At 31.6% G+C, this 7,849-nt stretch overlaps 1 protein-coding gene across 9 annotated transcripts in view; it reads left to right on the top strand.

Annotated features, from left to right (window-relative positions):
* The window catches only part of LOC124430413 (leucine-rich repeat-containing protein 24-like), a 133,823-nt gene extending 131,198 nt beyond the window's left edge, over nucleotides 1–2,625 (top strand). For all 9 annotated transcript variants that reach the window (XM_046976954.1, XM_046976953.1, XM_046976960.1 and 6 more), the window contains one exon: nucleotides 1–2,625. This exon is cut by the window's left edge and continues 6,145 nt beyond it. The gene's annotated coding sequence lies outside the window, so the exon portion shown is untranslated.
* Nucleotides 2,626–7,849: the final 5,224 nt, after the last annotated feature.

Raw genomic sequence — 7,849 nt, 5'->3', positions numbered from 1 at the left:
CGGGAATTAATGTCGAAATCATTCCGTCTAGATGTGAATCTGATTTACACGGTAAAATGGATAAAATTCGATATGTTTCATGACACCTAAATAAAGCTGAAAAAAGAAAGTGTAATTCACTTGATCGATTTATCATTTTCCATAGGTCGAATATCGCGTGTTGATACCAACGAGAATACGGAATCCTCGTAAAGTCCTCTACATAACTGATTGAATTGGGAATACTTTTACCTATAGATATATACATATAGACATTCTCGTTAACGATAACTTATCGTTCCCGGACTGGCCGGTATTAATTATTAGGGAGTGCGCGACGATTATATGCGCGCAAGCCACGAGAATTTAATTAATACCTGGCCAACCGAGCAAACTCACACGTACTTATATACATACATATATATATATATATATATATATATATACATAGGTACATATATGTTATATATATAATATATATAATATATATAATATATATAATATATAATATATATATATATATATATGTGTGTGTAATATACATTCTCTTTCTCTCTCCTAGTGTCTCTCTCTTACATACGTATACATATCGAGCAGAATTTCGCTTAACAATGGCGTCGAAAGCACCTGCGAGCATCCTCGCTCGAATTCCAAGCTCTCCTTTTTCTTCCCTTTCTCAACCTTCTCACAAAATTTACGTGCCTACCCCGAAAGAATAAGGGCGTTGGTGGTAAAAGAGAAGAAGGGTTTAACTTTCCTACCTTTCTCTCTCTCTCTCTCTCTCTCTCTCCTTCATTTCTCTCTTCTTTTTTTTTGGTCTATTATACCTTCCGTTTCCACCCACGTACGGCGAATTACACTCGGTCATTTGCGGTTATCCTAAAAATGTGTGTATGTGAGTGTGAAAGAAAGAGAGAGAGGGAGAAAGATAGCGCATTCTTTTTTCTCTTAACATTCCTTCCTTCTTTCCCAGCGGAGAGACGTTAATTACAAGCAACATGGCGTTGTACTTGCTCGTTGGTAACCTAAGTATTCTGACCGCCATTTTCATAGCCATTTTCTAAAACGCTGATGTGGCTCTTCAAAAATTTGATGAGAAGGAGGACTACTTTTTACTCATCCCTTTTTCCTCTCTTTTTATCTTTATCTGTTTCTTTTTGTTGTTTGATAGTCCAAGAGAAAAGTTATTATGAAAAATGGTCTTACTTTTTTTTTCTTTTTAGTACTTGTACATTTTCGAGAACTCCCTTCTCTTATTTATGGTAAATTATTAAAGGCCTTGTTCTTTTCTCTCCTATGTTAAGGTCTTGTTCTATCTATTTCCTCGGTCCATTTATCAACTCATCTATCCTTCTCTCTTTTCATCGATTTACAAAGATCGAATACGCGACGCGTTACGCGATCGACGCGAACGAGAAGAAGTGAAGGAGACGAAGGAGAAGGAGAATCAATTTATCGTTTCTCCGTTCTCGAATATATCGACGCGCGATATCTCTATTTTTCTTCGTCCCTGAAATGGATACTGCCGCTAGAGATCTTTTTCTAAGAGAGCGAGAGATCGTTCGATCGATCGATCGCGATAAAACGACAGCGAATCCTCCACACATTTCGATATTTCATCCCTTTTATTTCTTCGGTATCAAATTATTTCTTCGATACGTCGTTTATCTCTTTTTTTTTTCTTTTTCCTCTCTCTCTCTCTCTCTCTCTCTCTCTCTTACTTTTATTTTGAAATCGTCAATTTGACGATTCGATTATGCATTTATTCGAGTGAGTTCTCGACGAATTTTAAATTCACTAAGAGAGCTCCGTAATGCGAGTGTGTTTAATTATACCGAAATGACGAACGCACGCTCGTTTTCTAATTACGTTATAACATCATGTTTTATTCTATAGCTTTTACTCTGCATGCAATTAATATAATATTAATACGTTTTTCAATACAGAAGTCGAGCTTGTGTCAAATATTCGTCGACAAAATTTTTCTTTCTCTCTTAACTCTATATTTTATAATTTGTACTTATTAATTTTAGTAAGAGAAAATATTTAATATATAATATTTTTTAAACTATTAGAAGTATTGAAAAAGAAAATGTAACTCGTATATAAATTTATCTCGAAACGAGATATAAAAGAAGCGTAGACAAAAAAAGCTCATGGACCTTTCGATTTTCGAATCGATTGCCGTTCCGATTTCTCTCTACCATGAAAATGTGCTTTTTTTCTGATCAGTCAGGATATACGCGCGCGCGTCCACGCAATGGGTACACACAAACACGCACACGCACGCACGCACGTACACGTATATTCGCACGTACATATGTAAGTACGTCGATATTTCCAACTGAATTCATATAACTCAATGCGAGCGTACGAATAAAAAAAAATACACGAATACATACATAAAAGATACATACTTCACGTGCTCACACACACATACATAAACACACACGCCTACATAAACATACATATAATAACATGTACACACATTACATACGATGTTCCGTACGATCGAGCAATACGATTTGTATTACCGTGTATAACGTAATGTATTCGATTCTGCACATGTCGTACATACTTTGGATGTAGCGAAGGATTTTTCACGACTGATATGAGATTAAAGAATAAAAATAGCTTTTGTATTAAGCGCCCTTTTGTCTCTGTTCTCTAACCAGAACCCGATAACATTAAGCATAATATATTATATTATCGTATTTTAATCATTTTCTTTTTATTTTCATCGTCACGGATAGCAGGTTTCATTCAGCAAACACATTTGAACGCATCCTTTGCATCAACGCAAGATTGAACTCCTATCATTTGCCATTGCGTTTTTATATTATTCAAACGTTACATTGCTATGTTGGTCATGCATAAAACTTCAAAGAACTAAATGACGAAGATTACATTTTTTATTCTCTTTCGTATTATTTTTATTCTATTTAATTATTTTTACGTACAACTTTTTCAATGTCAACAAAATAGAAAACTTATTTAATGTCATTTAATAACGATTGTAAAGGAAACAACGAAAAGATATTAAAGATTTAAGGCTTTTATTTAGTTATTAAGATAAATTATTTTGAAACGTTCTGTATGCTACAAATATTCTATTACTATCGATTTCTTCACAGAAACAGAACTGGATTAATGTAATACATTTAGGTGGTCAATGAATTTGTGTTGTGTTATTTCAACTGAGATAAATTTTTACGCACCTGCAACCTTGCCTTTTCAACCAAATTCCACGTCAAGCGCATCAACGAGTTTGTTTTTCTTTTTTTCGCCAACAGTTTTACGGCGCATATAGCATATAGAAAAAAGAAAAATCGATACGTTCACGTTTTAGGCTTTGAAAAATGAAATGAAAGAAGAAAAGAAAAAAAGGAAAAAAGAAAAAGTGAAACACCAAATCAGATTTTTGCATTAGTCTATGCGAACTTTAATAATTCTACAAAGTTTCGCGGCCGGTCGTGAACTTTGAAAGTTTTGCGTGAAAAAATTTACTGACTTTGTCGCAACCAGAGAGACTTCCCTCTTGTCGGGCAACGTATTTTCGAAGTTTTCATTTTTTTTTTTTTCTTTCTTTCTTTCTTTCTTCGACTTTTTCTCTCTGAAGATGGATCAAAGTAGGTTATTAGGTAAAAAGATAATAAAGATAAAAGGAACAATAGAATTTTACTTATTGTTTGATAAAGTAATAAATTCATTTGTACGTTTCGTATCGGCTTTCATGATTGCCTATGATAATGCATTTCTATTCCAACATTCGTAATCAAAATTACGAGAAAAAACAAAACGAGCTTGGTCATTTCCAACTCGGATCGTCGTTATCTCGATGGTCTTACACTAGAGTTTTTTTTTCAGGTTTCAAATCGCGAGAATAACGGCGCCATTCTCGATCGTTAATGGCCGATGTACGTGGCCGCATCCGGATAAGAACAGGCGAACTTTGGCCACGATATACGTTGAGAAGATGCGCCTTTTTATATTCTCTTCGCAGTACCTACCTACCTATCAGCCATCGCTTGGGAATATCGCTTGGGAATATCGGTCGAACGAAGCTCCACAAAGTGACTTCTTCTTTCTACTTTTTCCTTCCCTCTCTCTCTCTCTCTCTCTCTCTCTCTCTATTTTCTTCCTCTTCTCTTTCCGTTTTACATCCGGCTGCGTTTCGTTCCGTCTTGCCTTTTGCTGTATCCTACACTCTGACGACTCTTTCTTATATACATAGACACACACACACACATACACATATGTATCTACTCACTTTCTCAAACCGATTCGTGCAACATTTTACGATTCGGCGTAGCGTGGAACCATAAAGAAACTTTTCGGATTGAACACTCTTTCGTTTTCTGCTATGTACGTCCACGATCTGCCTCTGACTCTCCTTCCGTTTCCGTCTCTTTCTCTCTCACTAACTCTCAACACCCACCGCCACCAACATCGCCCAGCAACTCTTCTGATTCCTACATTGCTCGACCCTCCGGCTCTCTTCTTTTTCTATCTGGCCACGGCTTTTGAGAGACGCCCGTTATCGGCCGTATACTACCGGCCCCATTTCAACAGGAGATATCGACTTTTTCCCCTTTTAAGCTCTTTGTCGGACTCTCCTATGTGCATTGTAAAACTTCACCCTCACCAAAGGCTCCCTCATCGTTTTCTGGTCCGACGTGCGTTCGATTAATGTCCACGATTTTATTTCTTTCCTTTCTTTCTTTCTATTCTTATCAATATCCTTTCCATACTTTTTTATTACTTCATTTAAACACATCGATATGTATCATTTATTTATTAGATCACTTAATAATTATCAATATTGTCTGATTTAATTTCTCGGAATTATAAGATTTATTTCTACTATTAATGATATATATATATGTATATATATATATATATATATATATATATATATATATATATATATATATATACGACCGAACTGACTACTCTTCTATATAGAAAAAGATTTTCTTATAATTTTTTATTTATTATAATCGATGCAGAAAACTTTACCGAGATACTTAATATTATTTATAAGTGTAAGCTTTTTCTACTTTTTAAATATACTGAAGAAGACTCTAGAAATGGTGGGAGTAAGTTTTACCAGGTAAACTCTTCAATTATTCCTTTTAATTATATTCCCCAGCATCGCATCGTTATTTCCTAGCATGTTCCTTTTATCCCTCGGCGTCTTCACGGAAAGTCCCCATTCGTAGTTGAGTTTTCTTTTTTCTTTTTCGCTTCCTTCTTACTTTTCTTTTTTTTCTTTTTCTTTCTTGGTCTTTCTCTCTCTCTCTCTCTCTCTCTCTCTCTCTCTCTCTCTTTTTCTCTCTCTTATTTCTTCGAACTACTCCTCCATTTATTTCATAACGCGCATGAATTTTACGTAGCCCGCGGCGCTTCAGAAGCGCACTCGACCACCGCGAGCCATGTTTCCCGTCTTAATGAATGAAACATTCTGAAACTAAATGAAAAGATTCCATGACCGTAAACGGTTTTAAACTTGCGATGCCGCGGGGAAAGAGTGCAAATGGTAGAAAAGAATTTTCGTTCTGGCTTTTATTTCTACGAGGAACATCATATAGGCATATCAAATATTATTCTGCTTAAAATTTTTATATATAAATATAAATTTATATATGTATATGAGGATAAGATTGATTCATTCGTATTTAAAAATATTCTTTAATATACGAGTACAATTAGGATTAATAATAATAAATAATGTTTTTGGGATGACAAGATAAAGAGAATAATAATGATAATACTTTTCATTAGATTTTTCCATATAAAGTGAAACTATTTTATGTCATTATTTATATTGTTTTTTATATTATTGTAAGTAAAATTAGATTGTTATAATTATTAATAGATAGTGGGAAATAACGTGAAGCGATTTAGACGGGAAAATTTTTATTTTTAAAAGGGAATCTAAAATACACGAGATTGATTCTATTTTATCGATGATATTTATATATATAGATAAAAAGAGGGCGTTTTCCCCTTTAAAATGGTGGTTTTTTCATGTCTCTACGACTTTCCGTTGCGGAGATATAATCGTTTAAATTTCGTCATTCAGAATTCCATTCCCCCCCGTAGAGGCTACTACTAATCGTAGTAGTAGTACTACGCGTAGTAATGCGTAAAAATACTATTTACGTTTACGAGCTTGCGTAAATTCTAAGAATTTATGTAGGTCAGTGGGCCAAAGCCTTTTATTAATGAAATTATGTAGGTCAGTGGGTCAATGTAAATATAATGTATAAAAATTAATATATCTCTGGAACTAATAATCGTAAAGACTTCAAACCAAGGCCATTTTGAAGGTTATTTTTTTGTTTATTTTTTTATCATATTGTTAATAATTATTAACAATTTGTTATAAACAATTTTTTATAAAAAATGTCAGAAAAAAAATTTTTTTTAATAAGATGTTTCAAAGAGTTTCACAGTTTTGTTTATTTTCTTATTATACTGATAATAATTAGTTAACAGTTTGTTATAAACAATTTGTTATAAACAATTTTGACAAAAAATTTTTTTCAGAATAACTTTTTCCGATGAAATTGTTTTTACTTTTTTATCGTATTAATAATTGCTTAACTATTTGTTATAAATAATTTGTTATAAACAATTTGTTATAAACAATTTGTTATAAACAATTTTGACAAAAAATTTTTTTCAAAATAACTTTTTCCAATGAATTTGTTTTTACTTTTTTATCGTATTAATAATTGCTTAACTATTTGTTATAAATAATTTGTTATAAATAATTTGTTATAAACAATTTGTTATAAACAATTTTGACAAAAAATTTTTTTCAAAATAACTTTTTCCAATGAATTTGTTTTTACTTTTTTATCGTATTTATAATTCCTTAACTATTTGTTATAAACAATTTGTTATAAACAATTTGTTATTAACAATTTTGACAAAAAATTTTTTTCAAAATAACTTTTTCCAATGAATTTGTTTTTACTTTTTTATCGTATTAATAATTGCTTAACTATTTGTTATAAACAATTTGTTATAAACAATTTGTTATTAACAATTTTGACAAAAAATTTTTTTCAGAATAACTTTTTCCAATGAAATCGTTTTAACTTTTTTATCATATTAATAGTTGATCAATTTATTATAAATAATTTGTTATAAACAATTTGTTATAAACAATTTTGACAAAAAATTTTTTACTAATTAACTTTTTAAGAGAAAATTGTGTCTTTATTTTCTTACCATACCAATAATAATTGAACAATATGTTATAAACAATTTTTATAAACAATTTTCATAAACAATTTTTATGCAAAATTTTGTATAATCTGTCATCTCAAAAGAATAAGTTTTCTCTTGTTTATTACCGTATTCACTTAATCACTTAGCAATTATTTGAACTTAGCAATTATTTGAACAATTTGTTATAAATAATTTCTTATGACGGATTAATATTTCTAAAGCATTATTCCAAGTTTTTTTCAAATTTCTTTTATCGGTTATACTTGGGAAAAAGTTTTAAAATACTTCAGGAAAGAATATTGTCCTGTAAAACGTAGTATTATCGTTCCATCGGCTATATTCTTTTCTCTATTATTTTCTTTCTTCTTTTCTCTAGATTTTTATTCTAAAATGTTATTCTTTTGAATCGTGATAATTAGGTTGAAAATTTCCAAATGAAACAGGAAATTTAATGCTTACGAATCAGAGCTTTTTTACTCGTACCAAGTAGAACGAGAAAAACAATCAATGAGGCGACGAATGGAGATAGAAAAATAAATTCTTTTTATTCCTCGAAGAAAAAGGATAAAATTTTTGTCGTTGCAAGTAAGTATCAAATGATATCTTCTTGACGATCGTACGACGTTTC

This window comes from Vespa crabro, chromosome 18 (assembly GCF_910589235.1).
Source record: "Vespa crabro chromosome 18, iyVesCrab1.2, whole genome shotgun sequence".
Lineage (NCBI taxonomy): Eukaryota > Metazoa > Arthropoda > Insecta > Hymenoptera > Vespidae > Vespa > Vespa crabro.
The sequence above is the reverse complement of the archived record's forward strand: the minus strand, read 5'-3'. Positions and strand labels throughout refer to the sequence as shown.